At 39.3% G+C, this 22,175-nt stretch overlaps 1 protein-coding gene across 1 annotated transcript in view; it reads right to left on the reverse strand.

The window, feature by feature from the left end:
* Positions 1-22,175, reverse strand: part of Znf609 (zinc finger protein 609) — a 191,465-nt gene that overhangs the window by 106,635 nt on the left and 62,655 nt on the right. The gene's annotated exons all lie outside the window — the stretch shown is intronic.

Below are 22,175 nucleotides of genomic sequence, written 5' to 3' on the forward strand. Positions count from 1 at the left end.
CAGGGATTGAACTCAGGTCCTTGCACCTGCCAGGGAAGCACTTATTCTACTGAGCTATCTCCCCAGCCCCTCTACAGTGGTTTTTTAGATGATATGGAAGAAGTAAACTTATGAGACATAGCAAATTTATTCTTGGGTATAATTTGTAATAGTAATAAGTATCAACTTCCTTTTTAACTTTTAGAACAAAAAAAATCTGATGATGTTTTTCTGAATTGACATAATAACTGCAAATCTCATGACTAGAAAAGTTGATATCAGAGTTCATAAAATATTTAAAGTGAAGCTAATGCCTTACGAAATTGACATCAAGTACGCAATGAACAAATGGTAGCTATTATGATATTAAAAAATCACATGTGTGTCACCAAGTTCCAATATAAATGAAGTAAATTTGACCTAAAAGAAAACAAACCATCTGGGTCCTATGGCACATGCTTACAATCCCAGCACTTTGCGAGGCTGAGGCAGGAGCGTGAGTTTGAGCACAGCTAGAGCAACTTAGCAAAGCTGCTTCAAAATAAAAAAAAAATTAAAAAGGGCTAGGAATATAATTCAGTGCAAAGACCCTGGTCTCAATTCCTAGTGCCACAAAAACAAAACCAATATAAAACAAAAAAAAGTGGAGGGTTTTAGTTTCTCAAAGCACCTATTCCCCATTAGTCCCGAATTTTATTAATTTCTCAAATATATTTAGTAGTTCTTTTATATTTATGTTTTCTCAGTTGGGTAAAAAGCAGACTGGTTGGGTACAGAGTGAACTCCAAATCTTGTCAAAGTTCAAGTGACTATGTCTAGGTTTACTTTGCTAAAATTTCATAATCTTTTTGTAATAACATCATCCTACACACAGTTACCTAGCTTAGGGTCCTATTAAAATAATTAACAGCACACAAGACATATGAGTAAGAAATAGGGCCTCAGAATCAAGAGAAAAATGAAGATACTCTCCCATCTTAAGTTCTCTGATGACCCTTGGGGTCCTATGTTTACAAAAGATTCACACTGCCAGAAAGCCTTTCAGCAGAGAATATTATTGCTCGTACTGCTTCTCTCTTTTTTCTATTCTCTACACTCTACCTCTGGGCATCAATGTTCAAATCGCCAGTGTTCAAAGAAAAATTTCTCCTTTTTTTGTTTAATGAGAAATGTGCAAGTAGAGGACATCCTAGCTTTCCCTTTGATTTCTGAGGTCTTGTTGCTCATTACTGTCTGCAATAAATTCCTTTTCTCAAACAGAACAGTCATGGCTCAACACTGAGAAGAGGAAGGATTTAAATTAAGACTGGAAAAAATTTCTATTAATGTTACACAACTATTTAAAGGTATCTAAAATGTTAAGCACTTGAAAGATCAATATAGAGTACTGTACAAAGTAGCCTCAACTCCTATGAGAAATACGTTTATTTTACAGCAATAAAATATCTGGCTGCTAATACTATTGAAAGTATAAAACAATGGAGACATTCTTTAAAATTAGCCAAGCATGGTGATGCACACCTGTGATTGCAGTCCTTGGGAGAGGCTGAGGCAGAGAATCACTGTTTGAGGCCAGCCTAGGTGACACAGTGAGTTCAGGACCAGTTTGAACTACAGCGAGACTTTGTCTCAGAAAAAATAAAATAACTGAAACTATCTCACAAGCAGGAGCCTGCCTAGTGCTCAAATGTTATTCTCCAATAGCATTCTTCAATATAAGAAATTAGAACTCCATGGGGAAATGGCTGATTCTAGGACTAAAGGGATGTATCAAATGAGTCTAAGCCACTTATTACACTAGAAAATAAGGAAATGCTCACACAACACACACACATACCTGAGAATGGGGCATGTACAAAAGAAGTTAAGCTAAATAAACTGTGGGCTTCAGTTAATCATAATATACCAATATCAGCTCCCTGATGGTGACAAATGTATTATATAGTACTGCTTTGGTTCACAAACTTAATTCTTCCCACAATTCTGGTCACAAACCAAATTGGCTGTAAACCAAATTTTCCCATAAGGTCAAAATGAACTTAACCAGGATCAGAATGGTGGAAAGAATTAAGTTTATGAACTGAGATACCACTATACACCAATAAAAAGGAATGTTTATAATACAAAAAACTGTGGCATATATTGGAACTCTGTATATTATTTCATCAACTTTTCTGTAAGTGTAGAACACAAAATCTATCAGGAAGAAGAAACAATGTGGACATGGTGGCATTCACCTGTATGAGAAGCTGAGGTAAAACAGGAATGGATGGGCAGCCTGGGCCACAGAGCAAGTTCCAGGGTAGCACAGGACATAATGAGACTCTGTCTAAATAAACTAGGATAGAAAAGGAAAAAACAATGGTGATTTCCACTCCCAGGCCAGAAAGAGATTTGACTAAATTGGGGTGAGTAAGGGAATTTAATAAATTAGAATTCAATGCTGTACAATTCCCTTCCCTACCTTAGGAAAAAAATTCAAGACCTATCAGTGGAACATCTAACTAATATCAGGTCAGTGATCTAACCCTAAATATAAAGTTGCTTCAGTTTCAGAGTGATGGCAGATGTGCATGTCACAACCAAGCACTCTCACGCTCACTTTGGCAGCACATATGCAGAATTAGGCACTCTTGGAGATGCATGGGTAAGCCAAAAACATGAAAATAATGTCTAAAACTTATGCCAGCTGTGGTGGCGCACACCTGTAATTCCAGCATTCGGGAGGCTGAGGCAGGAGGATCACTGAGTTTGAGGCCAGCTTGGGCTACAAAGAAAGCTCAAGGACAGCTTGAACTGCACAGCGGGGAACCCCGTCCCAAAAAGACAATAAATAAATATAAAAATTTATGTTTACTGGTACATGTTTGGTGTACAAAATGATTACACTTACCATAGGCAGTTTGTATACCTATTAACATTCTTTTAAAAGCATGACTAATCTGACAAGCTAACAAAGTAGTTTCAAGTAAAATATTTCACTGTAATTTCAAGATAGAGCTTGGCTTGAAAGTAAGAGCCAGGTCAACAATTTCTGACATTGCCAGTCAAGCAGAGGACCCAATACTATTATGGGCTACTGGACTCTTTTAAAATATTTTGCTGAGTTTACACACCTATAATATTCAAATAACGGAACTTAACAACAAAAAGGGGATGCAGATGAATGTCCATTTTGTATCTGTGTATTGAAATGGCTAGGATCGATATACAGTTACATTCTCTTAATGAATAGAGGGATTTGTTCTAATGGTGTTTGTAAGTAGGATATCATGTCTGCATCTTGTACAGCAATTAACCACTAGGAAGAATGTATACAGTGTGTTAATTATTGAAACTGTCCTACCAATTGGTTTGAAACTGTCTCATTGCTATTTGTTTCTCAATAAATTTATGGAAAAAAAAATTGTCCAATGCAGTTAATGAGACTTCGAGGCCGGGGAGATGTGCAAGGGTCTGAGTACAATCCCCAGTTCTGCAAAAAAAAAAAAAAAAAAAAAAGAAAAGAAAAAAGAAAGTAAGAGCAAATAATTTTTTTAAATTTTGTTTTGTATTTGCAGAACCAGGGATTGAACTCAGGACCTTGTACTTGCCAGGCAGGCACTTATTCTACTGAGCTATCCCCCAGGCCCCTCAATAAAAATTTTTGAAGCCCATCACACCCAAAAGAGAACTGCCTAACAGAAATACATAATCAATAAATAACTGAGGCTGGGCATGGTGGTGCATGCCTGTAATCCCAGCACTTGGGAGGCTGAGGCAGGAGGATCACCACAAATGAGGCCATCCTGGGCTACATAATGAGATCCTGCCTCAGAACACCCTTATCTAAACAAAACAAAACAACAAAAAACCAAACAAATAAAAATAAACAGAAAAATCAAATAACCAAGTCTTAGCAATGTGTAAGGAATCATCCCAGTCCACAGTTATTCAGTATGGACTCCTGACTGACAGCATCAGCACTTCTGGGTGCTTAAACGCTGCAACCCTGTCCTCTTCACATGTTCAGATTCTTGTTCCCTACAGAAACCCCTGGATTTGGTTTTGACTTCTCCACATTTCCTTCATGTTTTCTTCTAGTTAAAAATGAAAAGCACTTTCTATATCACCAACAAAAGCAATTCAGCAGGACTCGCTTCTGTATACTGTGCTGCCAAACATAAGCCCTGTTAATGAACAGCACAAGGGACCAGGGCTTGGCTTGGCAAAATGATTAGAGCGCCAGGAGGAATCCAACTCTGCAAGCTGCTGCTTTTAGAAAAATTCATTTAACTGCAGCCACAGGTCCCTCCCTCGCCTCGCCTCAAAATCAGATGTTCACTCATCCCTAGCAGTTAAGATGAAGACCTTAGAGAGAGGGCGCTGACAGCAAACCACAGAAGCTGCACACACATCTCGTTTTAATTGCATCAGCAATTGCTAAGCAATTAATGAAAGAGAGAAAGAGAGAGGGAGCATCAGGGCAAAGTGGAAAGGAACTTGTGTAACCATGTGGAAATATTTCGTCCTCACCCCAATGAAAGCAGATTATTTATGGCAGCTGCACAAAGCATCAAGTCATTGCAGCAGAACTCCCAGGCCACTTCCAAAGTGGCAATAAAGCTACATAGTCTAAATCTCCCCTTGCTTACACTTTTACATCTTCTGTACTCTTCTCTGTCACCACCAACAAAGGTTAGAGAGAGAGGGCCAACGGATCAAGTGGGTGAGTTAGCTGCAAGTCCCTCAAGCAGACTCTGCTTTGCGCCAAGCTGGGGTATGAGGGTCAGCAAATACTAAACACTCCACTGAGGGAGTAGGGATTCACCAGAAGGGCGCACATGCAAGGCCTGGGCCATGGAGGGACAGGAACTTCATTAACAAGCTCCTTGGGGCCCCCTCTTTTTCAAGCTGTATCCTTATTCTACCATAGAAGAGAAAGGCAGTATGATAAAAAAAACTTCCAAGAAAAAACTCTTGCAAAGAGTGAATATCAAATGTGCCATTGGGTGCCAAAGAAACATCAGCATGAAAGAGACTCAAAAGCTCAAACAGTAATTAATGCCAAGATTCCAACTGTCACCTCCTCAGTGAACAGGGAATCCTGAATCCGATCAGTGAAAGGTGGTGTTTTGGGGAGGAGGAGAAAAAGATAGAAGTTAATGAAAAATGTAAGAAGTTAAGAAGTTAATGAAAATCTTCACTAATTAATACAAGACGCTCCCAGGCAGAATAACACTCAGGTGTTCTCATTTTCTCCCTTGTTCGCCATTCAGTCACAAGAACCAGAGGTCCGGGGTTTTCAGAAACAACCTTGATTTTAAAAGTTCATTTGATGTAGAGGTCATGCCAATGACTCCAGCACAGTGCTCAACAAAATGCAGTAAACTGATGTAATATGGAAGTAAAATGAAATACCAAATGCGCAAAGCTTGTAGGCAAGCTTTAGATTACTGAAGGCAAGCTCCAAAAGTACTGAAAGTCAGATAACTGAGTGCCTCTGATGTACTATATTGCAGAATTACATGTACCCCTTATTAAAAAACAGATAAATGAGTCAGTGAAAAGTATTTCATGGGACTTCCTCCTGATACCCGCTACTCAGGGAAACAGCAGCAGCAGCAGCAATAGATGATAACTTTTTTTGAAGTCCTTAGCTGATCTGATTTCTGGCTACCTTTGTCTCATAACTACTCTTCCCTCATTCTATTCTGCCATTCATTTGTGTGTGTGTGTGTGTGTGTGTGTGTGTGTGTGTATTTTAGGGGAAGGGTCTACAGGGTGTTCAGTGTCTCACTACTAGATCGGACTCATAGTGATCCACCTGTTTACAGCCTTCCAAGAGCTGGGATTATAGGCATGCGCCATGCCCAGGCTCAATTGCCATCTCAGCGAGCCCGGGGGCAGGGCCCACACAGCCGGCCCAGGGATTGAACTTCTGGCCCCTGTGTCTGCTTGCAGGTGCTTTAATCCATTGAGTTATTTGGCCAGCCCTCATTCTGCCATTCTACAAATGTCTTTTTTTCGGTGGCAGGCTCAGCCCACCCTGGGGGCACGGCTGGCGTGGCATGTGGTGCCAGGGATCCAACTGCGGTCCCTGTGTGCTTGCCTAAGCAGGCACTTTAGACCATCTACAAATGTCTATTTGGTGCCTCCTATATGCTGGCACTGCTGTAGGAACTATGGATGCACTCCAACCTGCCATGTAATGCTTGTCCCATTATGTCTTGCATTGCAGTTAGCCACCAGGCAAGAGGAGGCTCAAACCTGGGCTGTGCCCTCCTAGGTAAACTGCACGTCCAGGAGCGCAGTTCTGACCTTCTATGGAGGTTTTTGGGTTTATTTATTTATTTATTTATTTATCGGGAATCTAACCTTTTAGATAGAAATCTCATTTTTGATTTTCTGAAAGAATACCAGTGGCCATAAAAAAGACTAAAGCAATGAAACAAATCAGACAAAATCCCCTGTCCTCAGAAAGTTTACATCTCACTGTGAGAAAGACAAAAAACAAACACATGCTATAGAATAAATTATAGAACACAAAAAACAATGATAACTGTTATAGAGAAAATAAAACAAGGAAGATGAAACAAAGCTTGCATAACTTTGAATACTAAGGGAATGATTCACATTTCTGTGTTTTCAACAGTACCAAAACCACTTCTTTTAGATTTTGTTATTACTATTGTGTTTTACCAACTCTTTCTTCACCCTTCTGGGTTTTCCTTGGCTAACTTTTTATCTTTTAAGGTCAGTTTCAATGTTACTTTCTTAAAGGAACACTCCTGGTAACTCTAGGTAAAATAGTAGCCACTATCTCTGGGCATTCCTAACCAAATACTCAACTACACACAATCAGAGACTTGAATCTTGTTTCATTTCCTGGCTTAACTTCTGTTGTTCAGGTTTCTCATCTGTAAAATGGATAAAAATAGCACCTAACTTATAGAGCTGCTGTGAAGATTTATTACAATCACTGCCCTAATAACAATAAAATGATAATAGCAACAATTACTTATATAGTGCCCAGCATGCACCAGGCATTATTCTATGTTTTGCATTTATTGCTCCATTTAATCTACTTCTTTAACACATTTTAAATGCTTGGTACATAGAAAGTGCTCTGGTGTCCTCAGCATCATCAGTGGCCGAGCCCGTGCTGCCAGGCAGTGTGCAGTAACTCAGCCCTCTGCCTTTCTGCTCCTTTCTATGCCTCAAAGTTCCTTATTTTTCCCATCAGGATTAACATGCCTTCCTTCAGAAGGAGTTTATGTTCTGAACTTTGCACCCTGTAAAGTAGTTTCTTATTCCTTGCATCAGAATGGATTCTAAAAAGGACGAAGATGTGATTGCCTTTACGAAGTATAAGTTTTTGAAGTCACTGAAGGGTAACTCAGTAGTGTGAAACTGGAAGTAAAAACCTCTGGACTCAAGACAGCCAAGATATTAGAGCTTATCCAATCCCTAGAGTTATTATTTTACATGTGAAAAAATGAGACTCTGAGGAAAAAAATGAGACTACTTATTTACTACTGATAGTTCATTATATGTCTGGAACCAGAAAGTGATCTCTAGGGCTTTATGCATTATTCCACACGCTTGACTGGCAAACGCAAGGATCTGAGTTCAATCCCCAGTTCCGCAAAAAAAAAAAAAAAAAAAAAAGGATTGGCTCAGTAGGATAAGCGCTTGACTGGTATTACTCCACAAAGTCCCCAATTCTAAATGGTCATTTGCAAAATTAGGAAACTGAAAATGTCCAACACAGAGGCCTTTCTGTAATCAATTCTGGTGCTATTTAGTCATATTGGCATTAACAGGAGAGACACAGTCCAAAACAAACTCTTGGCTTTGTTGGAAAGCAACAAAATTCAACCCAGAGGAGTTAAGTATTTGTAGAGGTGTCATCTTCAGAAGCTATACAGAAATAATCTCCCCATTATATTGGGGGGAGATGTTCATCAATGCAAAACTCTGAGTTAAATATAAATTCTAAGGTGGTATTATAGTGAAATTAATTCTGCCTATAGTGGGAGAAAAAGGATAAAGTATGATTGAAATGTGGAGCTACTGTTGTTTTTATGACTCAGGCAAATCACTTTTCCTCTCTAGAACACAGTTCCTGTATGTGGAAGATAGTATGGTTAACCTAATTGTGTCTAAGGTCTTTCCATCATGAACAATCTTAAGATTTGAAGCCAACTACAGAACAGTACATAATTTTAGATCTATACATGGTTTTTGCTCTAAACAGGCTCTACCAAGATCAGCACCTGAACAAGCCCCTGCTGCATGTGTCATCACCAGACCCCACTGCCACAGAGAGGTCCTATGGGTGGTAGCTGGATCAAGAGGGCTCCTCCTCACAAATGGATAATCTACCCATGAGTTAATGGTTTATCATGGCAGTAGCTTTGCTATTAAAAATAAAAAGGGACTCCAGAAATGTGAGCTGGGAAAAAAAAAAGTTAATTTTTTTTTTTTTTTTTTTTAACATATGTGGTTGTTATAGGGTCTCATATGCAGCCTGGACTCGGTGATCCTCCTGCTTTCGGCTTCCCCAGTGCTGGGATCACAGGTGTATGCCACTATGCCCAGACTCTGTGGCTGGCTCAGTCAGCCCAGGGCTTGGGGCTGGCACAGCATGTGTGCTGGGGATCGAACTGTGGTCTTTGTGCTTGCCTATGCAGATACTTTAGTGTGCTGAGCTAGCCCACCAGCCCCAAACCAGTATTCTTTATAAACTGAATAATTCAGTTATAGTGAATGAAAAGACAATTTGATATAAGTTTGAAGAGGGAAAAGAGAAGAGACTGTATTGTCGACTACTAAAGTTTACTGTAATGATTTACAACAAATAAATTCAATAATAAACTTATGAGTAGCTATCTTTTATGGAAACTGCTAAATCCTAAAAAACTACCTGCCACAATGCTTGGCACATAGCAACTTCAAAAATTTGTTGAATGTGAGTATGGTGGCACAGGCCTATAACCCCAGCACTCTTGAAGACTGAGGCAGGAAAAAGGCAAATTCAAGCCCAGCCTGGGCAACTTAGCAAAGTAAAGCATTAAAAGCTGAAAGTGTAAATAAGGACCTAAATGTATGATAGATATTGGTAAATAGGAAGAAAATGTTCAAATGAAAAGGGGAATGAGGAGGGAGGAGGAAAGGAAAGAAGGGACAAGAAAAAAAATGGAAACAAAGCTTTCGCAAATAAGGAGAGAAGAGGTGTTGAGGGAAGGGAATGGGAAAAAAAGCAGTAGCCAGATACACCATTCTTTATGATGGATGTTATCATTATGTATATTTAAAACATACCAATAAAAAAACACACAGAAAAATTTGAAAAAGCAGCCAGGTATGGTGGTGCACACTTATAATGCCAGCACTTGGGAGGCTGAAGGAGAATCAGATGTTTGAGTTCAACACCAGCCTGGACTACCTAGCGAGATTTTGACTCAGAAAAAAAAAAAAAAAAAAAGTTATGGATGTAGCTCAGTGTGAAAGCCCTCGCTCTGTCCCCATACTGTAAAAGATACTTTCTTTGGTTGAATGAAAATGTAAATGAATGGTCCAACCAGTCAGATATGTTTATTTCCTTCAAGCAGGTCAATCTCATAAAAGAGAACTTTTGTCAGGTTATGTAAATGGACCTCCTGGAGTTTACCTGTATCACAAATAAATAGGTCAGATATGCCATACATAATGTATATGCAGTACTCACTTAACTAGCAGATAAATAGTGTGGCATGCATGCAGTCTGTTTCTACCCTAACTAATGCTGAGGTTAACTCCTCAATGTGGCAGTGTTAGAAGATGGGACACAGTGGGGATACCGGGGTCAGGAGATAGAGCTGTTGTGAGCAGATTAACATGGAGCTTCCTGGGAATAAGTAGGAAATAGGTTAGTTAGTGAGAAAGTGGATGATTATCTTGCTCTTGCCAGATGTACAAGCCCAATCTTGGACTTCTAGCATCCACAAATGTGAATTAAATAATCCTCTTTTCCTTTTCACGAATTATCCAGTCTCAGGCATTCTGCATAGCAACAGAAAATGGACTGAAAATTATCACAAACCTGGGAGCTTAGAACAACAGAAATTAGGGCCAGGGAGATGGCTCAGTGGAATAAGCGCTTCTCTGGCAAGCACAAGGACCTGAGTTCAATCCCCAGTTCCACCAAAAAACCAAACCAAAACAAAACCAAACAAACAAAAAAATCCCAGAAATTTATTTTCATAGCAATGGAGGCCAGTTCAAAATCAGTTTTCACTGGGTTGAAATCAAGGGTTAACAGGGCCACACACTCTGGAGATCTAGGAGAGGGTCCATTCCTTGGTTCTTCCGGCCTCTGGTGACTGTCAGTATTCTTTGGCTTATGGCTCCATCTTCCGATCACCTGTTTGACTTCAAATCTTTTGCCTCCCTCTTGCATTGAGAGCACAGCTAGGGACGGGGAAATGGCTCAGTAGAATAAGTGCTTGCCCGGTAGGCCCAAGGGCCTGAGTTCAATTCCTGGTTCCACAAAAAAAAAAAAAAAAAAAAAAAAAAAAAAAAAAAAATAGAGCAAGCAAGTGCGCGAGCACACCTGGATAACTGGATAACTGAGGATAATTTCTGTGTTTCAAGATTGTTAACTTAAGCACATCTGCAAAGACACTTTTTCCTTATAAGGTAGCTTTCATGGATTTCAGGGACAAGGACATTGTTGGGGGAAGGCTTTCTTTTTTTTCTTTCTTTTATTTCATAGATAGAGCCATTAGACATGTATTTGACCCAGGCATGCTGTGAAAAACCAAGACACTAAGGATGTTAGGAACTAAGTAATAAGGATAGTAAGAACACCAAAAACAAATGAACAAAAAAAATAAAACCCTACAAAACAAACAGGACACTCTGACATAGGGCTCTATGATTAAATTAAGCTCCTAGAATATAGTGAGGTACATGACACAGTGATAGTCATTAATAAATGTTTGAAGACATGAAGTAGTAAATGATTCTAACATACAGGATCTAGAAATTTAATTTGATATAAATGATAAACAAATATTACATAGATTTTTCTTATTAAATTTCACCTTCTTGGGGCTGGTGAGATGGCTCAGTGGTCTAAAGCACCTACTTAGAACAAGCTTAGCAAAGCACAGGGACCGCGGTTCAATCCCCCAGCACCACATGCAGGCCAGCCCCGCCCCCTGGTGGGCTGAGCTGGCCACACACACACACACACACACACACACACACACAAATTTTAAAAATAAATAAAATAAAAAAAATAAAAACTAAAAAAAAAACCTCCTTATAAAAAAAATTTCACCTTCTCCAGTAGGTGGGAATCTTTTAAATTTCCTATTCTGAACCATAAATACCTATTTTTTATTGAATATAATTGATTTAAAAAAAAAAAGACTGCTGGGAAGATAACTCAGGGCATAAGTGCCTGCCTGGCAAGTGCAAGATCCTGAGTTTGGTCCACAGTAAAAAAACAAAACAAAAGAAACATAAAAAAAAAATACTATATCATTTACTTAACATATGATAAGAAAAGAGATTATGTGTCCTCATCTACCTGTCTAGTCCCTGACCCCCAAAATGGTCATGGGGGACTGGATAGGTGGGGTGGTGACAGATGTAGTAATTAATTTGATTGTTGTAATCATTAAATATCAAATCACCATATATACCTTAACTATATAATTTTAATTGTCAATTAAATATTTTTTTAATTTAAAAAGAATAGTGCTACAGTGCACACATCAGTTGCACTGACCCACAGGAAGAAGCCACCTTCAGGGAGTGGCACAGAGGTGCTCTCCTGTGTCATATTTAAACTTACCATGTTAATAAAGTCTGATGATGTTTTAGAAGTCTGAGTTAATTTTAGCACTACAATATGTAACATGAAAATAATGAGTGTTAGCTCATTTTAATGGTTTTAGTTATGTTCTCTTACTAAAGACAGCATAGAATCCATGTAGATGCCACAAGCATCAAAAAAGAATCAGATGGCTTAAAGAATAGTAGAAGTGGGGCTGGGGAGATAGCTTGGCAGTCTAAACACCTGCCTGGCAAGTGCAAGGACCCGGGTTCAATCCCTGGTACTGCATGCCGTGCCACACTAATCTGGCCACCAAAACCAGGTGTGGTGGTGCATGCCTGTAATTCCAGCATTGGGGCAGCTGAGACAGGAGGATCACTAGGACTCCAAGCTGTGTAGGGAGACCCAGTACCAAATAAAATAAAATAAATGAAAGATTAATAATAATAATAATAATAATAATAAAAAGACTAGTGGAATCTAGAAACTTGACTCCAGTTTCCAGGCTCATCCACCAGCATACATGATCAAATAATGATGCTCCTATCTTTAACAATCTTGGCTGATAAGAATGTGGCTCAGGAGCAGGGCAGCCAGAAACTGCCTGACAGCCACTGCTTTCAGACATAAGCTTACACTGTCTTGTATAGTTATGTCGTGTATATACTTATATACCTAAGGTATAGAAAAGGTCTATCTCAAATGCCTTTTATAGACATACTGGGGGCCCAGCCCTAGCTCAGTTCTTTAAGTGGCTGCTTCCACAATGCTGGCAGCCTCAGTTTGCTGTAGTTCGATCCCCACAACACTCCAGCCATGCAAAAGTGCACTGAAGGCATTCAAGGAGAAAAAAAAAAAAAAAAAAAAAGTCCTTATAGACATACTGAAGTGTTAAAGATGAGGCAAGAAAAGTTACAATGAATGTGGTATGGTGGAAACAATGAAATATAAAGTCAGATTACCTGGGCTATAACTCTGGCTCCATTAATCACCAATGAGGGCAAGTTTCATAACTGTTTAAAACTCATTATATTCATGTATAAAGAGATTAAATTGTTCTTTCCTAAAAAAGAACTTGGGAGGTATGATTTAAGCATTCAGTGTCTGGCACAGAGTACAGGATCAACAAATTAAACGTTTAGAAATGCACCAGGAGGAAAAAGAAAAGCATATTCTATGTGCATCTATTGCATCTGCTCTTTGGCTAGAAAAAGAGAGTACAGAAAGAACTGTAACTAGCCAGCTAATGCTGCTTCCTTCACAGCGTGCCGCTAGGTCAGCCTTTGTGAACACACAAAGGCTTACTGGTACAATCTACCTACCAATCCAGCATTACCCAAAGGTCAAGCACAAGTTCCTTTTCAGAGGGAGAAGTGCTAAGGTACTACAATAACTACTGGTGGCTTTTCACGAGGAGATTGACTCAGAGCAAACAATAACTTTGTAACCTCAGTCTGGGGAAGGGGCTAGTGAACTGACAGAGACAACATCCTTCTTACATATTCAGTAGCAGTACCCTCCACCTGCTTGGATTCTCTAAGTGCAAGCAGCAGCTTTGGCTTTTAGCTTTCATTTATAAGTAAAGGTGCTCTGTGGGGAAGGAGTATGTGTGGAAGTGAAAGGAAGTTTTCTCCAGGAGCCTTTTAAAAGCTAGCTCTAACATTAGGTGGGTCTACTGTTACTTATTCATTAATTCAACATATGTTTATTGCTATGAATCCTGCATTTTTCTGTTGTTACTGGAATAAAGAAAATAAAGCAGATGATGTCCCAGCTCTTGTGGAACTCTTACACTGTAGAAATCATCACAAGAAAATATCAAGAAAGGGAATGTGATAAAACGAGTATCACTATGATAATGACAAGGTCCACCTGGGACTTCTTTAGGTGACTAAAGGAAGCCTCATAGGAGATGAAATTTGAGCTGAAACTTGGACTAAAGAATCCCAGAGTTCAAACAAGCTCCATATAGCTGAAGATCAGAAAGAAGGCTGGTGTGGCTGGAGCATAAAGAGAGTAAGAGTGGGGCTGGGGAGACTGTCCAGCGGCAGAAGTACCTGCCTGGCAAGCACAAGGTCCTGAGTTTGACTGCCAGCACCAAAAAAAAAAAAAAAAAAAAAAATTTACATTTATAGTCTAAAATATGAGTTAACCCATTACACAATCCTCTGTATGTATATAAAAAAAAAAAAAAAAAAAAAAAGACAGTAAGAGTGGTTAAGATAGCATCTGAATGGCAAGTCAGGTCAAGTTAAAGTCTCAGAGAGGTTTAGGACTTTGTTAAAAAGCATACAACTTGTTTCAGCAAAGCCAGAATAAACTCAATGGAAGTCTGACCTTCTGAACTTCATGGTCTTTCCAGACATCACAGTTAACATATTCAATATTACGAGTGGAAGCTGGCTCAATGCTTTAAGAGACTGCAGATGTTCATTAAATGTTTTGTTCAGTATATATTTATTGAAAGAAAAGGGGAAAACCTAACCACCTTGGCAAACCGTTCTTCACTCCTGTTCTGATGGGCTGATGGGCTATCCACACCCTGAACATTCTCGATTGCTAGGATCTACGGTGATAATTATCAGTGGTGGCTGCACACTGAAGTAGCCTGGAAAACTTCTAATTGCAATGATGCTTGGGATCCCCCTTGCCCAGAAATCCTCATTTATGTGGTCTGGGTTATAGGGAAATTGAGATTTTTAAAAGTTCCTCAAGGTATTCTAACATGATACCCAAATTGAGAAGCACTGCTATCAAGTTCCCCAAATTTAAAACAATATGAACATTCAAAAAACTCCATCAACTGCTGCTGGCCATTAGATCCATGGCAAAATGACAGGGAAAAATTAAGCCATCAGTGGTTAGGGTTGTTGGAGTAAAGTGTGAAAAGTTAAGTAGCTAAATAAAATATATTGCCACATATTGATAACAGATGATATTAAGGAATTATTATGTAGTACAATAATGGTAAATAAATCTTTCATTTTTACAGATTCACATTGAAAGTATTTAGGAGACAGCTGGGAACGATGGTATATGCCTGTGACTCCAACACCGAGGCAGGAAGACCTCAAGCTCAAGTTCTACCTCGGCAACTTAGTGAGAGCCTGTCTTAAAAAAACAAATGGAAGGGCTGGGATGTAGCTCTGTGGTAGAGTGCCCCTGGGTTTGATTCCCTGGGGAGAAATGTCATAACGTTTCAAACTTCCAAAATGTTCCACAAACAAACCAATAATATACATTACAGATAAACAAATACGGCATTATTGAATCTAGGAAGTAGGTGATCAGTTTACTTCTAATTTTTCTGTATGTTTAAAAATGTTCATAATAAAAGCCTGGGAGGAGAAAAATACCATGCCACAATGTAATTAGCCCATCAAATTTAGAAAGCTGTCATCTTGGTAACTGCTTTAGATGGATGTCAAACTCTTTACAGGCAGTGCCAGTCTACACTAGCCCCACTGAAACAATATGGAAGCCCACACTGAAATATTTTAAAGCATGTTAAGCCTGTTAATGATTTTGTCATTCTACTTAGCCAGTTCCTTCTTAGCTCTTTATTCCCTTGTAACTGTTTAACAGCTGAAACCTGCATGCTCTGGCTTCTGACGTTTCACCCTCTCTGAGAGAGAGTCTGAAAACTTATCACCTAAGGCTTCCATGTTATCAACAGATTAAAAGCAGCATGCAATGAGATAGTCCTTGCCACCGAACGGCACCAAGAGATACACCCATGCCTGGCTGATAGAATCACCTCCAGAAGACCTGACATTCATATTCCTTGATAAAAAAAGTCTTTCTGTATCAGCTCTCAAAAGTGACTCAGAAACAGTGGGCTGTAATTAGGCTCAAAGTAAAACTGGACGAATACTGTCTTCAGCATTTGAAGACTCGCCAACTCTAAACCTTTCCCATTTCTTATATGCTTCACTCACATTTACACTGAATAAATTAATCCCAATTAAATATGTTTACATAACTGGATTTTCAATGAATAGCTTGAACTTCTCTCATCATTTTTTTCAGTCACAGCATGGCCTCCTAGTCTGCTATGTATTATAATCATACATTCTCTGAAATACCCACAACAGCCTTCTCTAAGGCACCTACACAATCAAGTCCATGGTTTTCACAGTTAAAAATGGTGGCCACTGACTGGTCATGTTTACTTCTTGTCCTAGGGCCAGGCCACTCCACAGGGTACATATAAAAAACTCAAAAGTCCTTTTGAATTAACATACAAGTCAAGGCTAAGCACTCACTGCCTTCCTTACTTTAACTGAAATTCAATGGTGAGTTTTCCCACCAGTACTGGGGAGTAAATCCGGGAATTCCAAGCTATCCCTAGTCCATTCACTCATTCACTATTAAGTTCTCACCAAATTACCAGGCTGGTTTTGAATTTGTAATCTGCAGCCTTTTAAATAGCTGAGATCACAGGCTGTGCTACCATGCCCAGCCTCATTTAAGGGATATAAAAATGAAACTAGCCTGGGTATAGTGGCACCTGCCTGTAATCTCAGGTTTTCTGGTGGCTGAAGCAGAAGGATTGCAAGTTTGAGATCAGTATGGGTAACACAGGGAGTTTCAGGCCTTCACTATACTCAAGACCCTGTCTCAAGCAAACAAACAAAACAAAACAACAATCCTCTATGCTAGAAGGGCTAGAAAGATAGCTCAGCGGCACATCGCCTCCCTGGCAAACACAAGGTCCTGAGTTCAATTTCTAATACCCTCTGCCCCCCAAAAAAGGTGAAAGAAAAGACAGGCTAGAGAGCTATGGGCACACCGATAGATTCAAGGCCTTCATGTAATTATTGTCATCTAAGTGGATAAAGAGGGATGGCTGAGGGACATGCTCTTCATACAGTGCTTAATTCAACCTAGATCATACAAACTGAAATCCACATTAAAATGCACTGTACTTTCCTCAGCTGCAGGGCCTCCTGACAGGTCCAGACTTCGTAAGTGAAGGTCCTGTTTTTCTAGTACAAACTCTATAGCCTCAATCTTCCCTTCCACTTGGTTGTGGTCAGCAGTCACTTAATTTTTTTTTTTTTTACTGTGCCATATACTTTGAGTATTTTTGTACCTTTTTATTGGTGCATATTAGTAACACAGAGTAGTGAGTTCATTTTCATGTATCAGTGCATGTTTATAAGGTATTTTGATTATTTTCAACCATTACCCTCTCCCTTTCCTCCCATCCTTGATCCCATTCCCAATCTCTAAAAGTCTATCTTCTAGTTTCCTCTCATATCTCCTTTATTTTATTCATTTTAAAGATTTTTCATACATGAGAAAATGTGTGCTACTTAACTTTCTGAGTGGAGCTTATTTCCCTGAACATGATGGTCTCCGATTCACTCCATTTTCCTGCAAATGACCTACTTTCATGTTCATAGCGTACGAACCACTTTTCATCTCTAGGGTTTACCTAGACCCCCTAGCTTTGGTTAACCAACCAAGAAGCCAAATTTGGCCCTCTACTTTGCATGTCCAGGCCAAGCCTCATGGTCATCACCTAGTGATTCCATCCTTATTATTTATTTATTCCTTATGATACTGGGGGTTGAATCCAGGGTTTAAGCATGGTAGCAAGCACCACAGCACTGAGCTACATCCCCAGCCTTTTCTTTTTTTTTATGAGCAGAATATGTTTATTGAGAGAAAGAAAGCTCCTGTCCAAGAGAGGGACAGGAGGGGGGCCCGAGCGGGTTGTTCCCCCACCCCAGCCCTTTTTAAAAATTTTATTTTATTTTGTTGAGAAACAATTATCAATGAGACAGTTTCAAAACTGATTAACAGGACAGTTTCAATAATTAATACACTGTAGGGGCCGGGGAGATGGCTCAGTAGAATAAGCGCTTCCTTGGCAAGCGCAAGGGCCTGAGTTCAATCCCTGATTCCGCCAAAAAAAATAAAATAAAATAATACACTGTACATTGTTATCTTTTTAGTGGTTATCTGTAGTACAAGATGCAGACAGAATATCCTGTCCCAACACTATCAGTACAAATCTTTCTCACTGAATTAAGAGAAAGTAGCTGTATATCCTAACTATTCTGCATATACAGATACAAAATGGTCCTTCCTTTGTATCCCCTTTTTTTGTTTAGTCCTGTCAGATATGGGTATTCCATTGGAATCTAAATACTACAGGTACGTGAATTCAGCAAAACAATCCAACACAGTCTAGCAGTCCACAATAGTAGTGGGTTGTCCACAGAAGTTGTTCAAAGGTTTTTTTTTTTTGAAACAGAGTCTTACTAAGTTACCCAAGCTAACCTCTAAGCTGCTAACCTCCTGCCTCAGCCTGTGGTGCAGCTGTGATTACAGATGTGCACTATCATGTCAGACTTTGAATCCATTTTTCTTTTTCTACCTACTCCCTTCTCCTTTTTTTTTTTTTTTTTTGTGGTAGTATGCTGCTGAGCTACCTCCCCAGCCCCTGAATCCATTTTTTAAACCAAGGAATTTTTTTTTCTCCTAAACTGAAGTTTCAATTAAGGCAGAACAATGAGCACTTCTTGAAAAATTTACATCTTTGATGCCTCATGTTAAAATGGATCACAAGATTATGCTCCAGACTGGAAATCTTCTATGTTACTTGGGCATTTCTTCACATTCTCAGCAAAGGTAAAGGGCTGTACTGAACTGCAGATAAAATTTCCTTGCACTGTAGTCAGTTTTAACTTTTTGTTTGAACCGTGTGTGTTAGACAACAAATATCTGAGTAGTTACTATGTTCCAGTCAAGAAACCAACTCAGCAATGACAATGCAACACAGTGAGAAACGCACAGGAATCCATGGGAACACGGAAATGCAGAGTCCAGACTGCCCAGAGGAAAGAAAGAAACTTAAAACTACATAGCAACATTTCCATGGTGCTTCCTCAGTGACAAGCACTGTTTTAAAAATATTTCACAAGGGAATATAAACATGTACCATAAACATGTACTACTAATAAAAGTCCACCATACATTCACACATTCAGTCTCTAATGACCTTATGATGGTGGAGCTATCATTATTCCCTAAAGCAGTGGGAAATTAAGCAAAGTGTCAATGATACACAACAAAGAAGGGGCAGAGTTGAGATTGGAACCCAGGTATTCCAGAAGCTCTCTAGATTTCTTCTAGAAGGAAATTTGGTATGGTGGGCTCTTGAGAAAGGACAAGGATAAAGAAAATTTCAGAGAAACCAGATAAAGCCAGTGATCTTAGACTGGGCATGGTGGCGCACGTCTGTAATCCCAGCTCTTGGGAGGCTGGAAATGAGTCTGATCTACTAGTGAGACCCTGAACACGCTGTAGACCCTTCCCTTAAAAAAAAAAAAAGCCAGGGATCTTTATATATTGATTAGAGCAATCAATCTCCCGCTAAAAAACTCAATAGTATATGGATTACTGCAATGGGCTATGAAATGACTTCCTGGTGTCTCTGCCATTGAGATAATCTTTCTCTATACTACTAACACAATTCAACTTCCTAAAAGATCATTTTCGTATCACTCCCATGATCAAAAAGCCTTTAATAGCTGTCTGCTGAGTATGATTCAAGCCAAATTTATCAGCCTTCACAGAATGGGCTCCATTTCTCTTAGCAACCTTTCCCACCACAATTTCCTGCCCTTGATACCTGGCCCTTAGAAAAACAAATGGGAATAAAAACTTGGAAGAAATATTTTAATTTTGCATTCTGTATCATACTTCAATTTAAAAACAATAGATCACACTACCAAAATTTCACAATTTTGAGTGGCTATGCAGAGTAGGAAGAAGGCGAGGGAATTTGTACAAACAAACGGATTTCCTAATATGTACATCTCAGTGTTCCTTAAAAGCATTGCCTGGGGGGCCTGGCCCTAGCTCAGGCCTTTAAGTGGCTGCTTCCACAAAGCTGTCAGCCTCAGGTTGCTGGAGTTCGAACCTCACAACTCTCCCTCTGGCCAAAAGTGCCCTGAAGGCGTTTGAGGACCCAAAAAAAAAAAAAAAAAAAGCATTGCCTGCATAAGAATCACTGACCATCTACTATAGGAAGGTAAGTAAACAACTGCATTTCAGGTTTGTTTAGTGGCAGGTATTTTAGCCTTCACAATACCTTACATACCAAATCCCGTAACTGAAAAAATAACCAATTTGGATTATTTCCAAGACCTAGAATCTTATTCATACTAAAAATGTCAGGAAGAACTAAATTCAATACTAAATTGTTACTACTCAATACACCTAGATTTGGGAGGTAGTCTGTTTCAACTTTAAGGTTTTTAACCTTATAATATATTTCATTTGTTATACATTATAATAGATTCTTTTTAAAAGCTTAGGCAGAGCACAGCGAGCTGGGGTCTGATCCCCAGCATGCCGTGACAGCCCTGCCCCTGGTGAATGCTAACATGGTGATTGAGATTGGGTGTGGTGGCTCGCACCTGTAATCCCAGCATTTGGGAGGCTGAAAACAGGAGGATCGCTACATGTCCAATGTATGTAGTGAAACCCTGTATTCCCTGCAGCCCCTGTTTCAAATACATTTAAAAAATAGAAATGAAAAATAAAAAGGATATAAACAATTTTGAAAATCTTGGCCAGGCATGGTGGTACATGCCTGTAATCCCAGCACTTGGGATGCTGAGCCAAGGGGAATCACTGCAAATCTGAGAACAGCCTAGGCTACAATGCAAGACTGTCTCAAAAAAAAAAAAAAAAAATCTCTAAAGAAGGAAAAATGGAAACAAAGCTTCTGTAAATAAGGAGAAGAGGGGTTGAAGGGAGGGCAGGGGAATGGTAAGACAAAAGAATTGAGAAGGATTTTTTTTTTTTTTTAATGGTTGGCTCAGGTTGCCTTAAGGGCAGGTCTGTTAAGGCATGTGGAGCTGGAGATCGAACCTCAGTCCCCTGCACCTGACTGCATTTTCATAAGCAGGTGCCTAAACAACTGAGCTAACCCACAGCCCCCCTACAAAAGAAGGGAGATACATCATGCTTAGGTACAAATTCCCTATGATGAATGTGATCATTATATATACCTAAAATGTACCAATAATCTTTTTTTTTTTTTTTTTTGGGCGGAATCAGGATTGAACTCAGGCCCTTGCGCTTGTCAGGGAAGTGCTTATTCCCCTGAGCCATCTCCCTGGCCCCTGTACCAATAATCTTAATTAAAATTCTTTTCTCTCAAATATCTGGCACAGTGGTACATACCTGTAATCCTGGTCTCTCAAGAGGCAGGTACTGTAAGGTTGCAAGGTTGAGGCCAGAGAGGCTACGTAGGAAGATACAGGATTTGGTATGCGAGATATTCTGAAGGCTAAAATATCTAACACTAAACAAATAATGGATGGATGAATAAATATAGGTTCAGTACTCCATGGATTCAATCACCAGTACTACAAAAACAAACTCTAATTAGTTTTAGATAATTTTAAGTACATGCCAAATGTAGTCACTGTGAAAAAAAAAAGATAGATAATATTACAACTGTAGTATGGAGGCTAAAATTAAAGATGAAAACAATATTAACATCTGACAAGTGGATAACAGTACCATGAAATCAGGAACAGACTAAATAAACTCACACTATGACAGGGAAAAGTAAAAGATTTATTATGTATTAGTGGCTAGAAGAGCAAAGATTTCTGTGAATTTTGTTAGGCTTGGGAAGGTGATTATTTAATCATTTATTTGTTTTCTTCATTTGTAAAATGGACATATCTGATTGTCATGAGGTTAAATTTATATGAAACATTTGGATTAATTTCCAGGATTTGGTCAGTGTTATTATTATTGACAGGAGATTAATAATCTTAATAAAGAAATTCATGAAAATAATTAAAATAAAACAAAACAGAAACCCACGAAGTACCAAACAGAAATTGAAAAGAAATTAAAAATCAACAGAATTTATAAAACAAATATACCTTAGAAATTAGAAACAAGCTGGTGGCAGGACATATGCTGAACGTGTGAGGCCTTGGGTTCAATCCCTAGCACTGAAAGACAGAGCAGGAGAAAGAGAGAGAAACTGGTACAAAATTTCAAAAAATTATTAAAGCACCTGCATGCAGGTGCAAGGGCTAGGGGTTCAATCCCCAGGCCTGCCATGCTGGCCCTGGCCCTGGGGCGCACAGAGACGGCAATTGATTGAAATTTTTTAAATTTATTTTTATTTTTTGGTGGAACCGGGGATTGAACTCAGGCCCTTGCACTTGCCAGGGAAGCACTTACGCTACTGAGCCATCTCCCCGGCCCCTTGAGACGGCAATTGAGATGGGGTGTGGTGGCGCATGCCTATCCCAGCTCTTGGGAGGCTGTAAACAGGCGGATCACTACAAGTCTGATCTAGTAGTGAGACTCTGAATACCCTGTAGACCCTTCCCCAATA

Source organism: Octodon degus, unplaced genomic scaffold, assembly GCF_000260255.1.
Source record: "Octodon degus isolate 3935 unplaced genomic scaffold, OctDeg1.0 scaffold00026, whole genome shotgun sequence".
NCBI lineage: Eukaryota > Metazoa > Chordata > Mammalia > Rodentia > Octodontidae > Octodon > Octodon degus.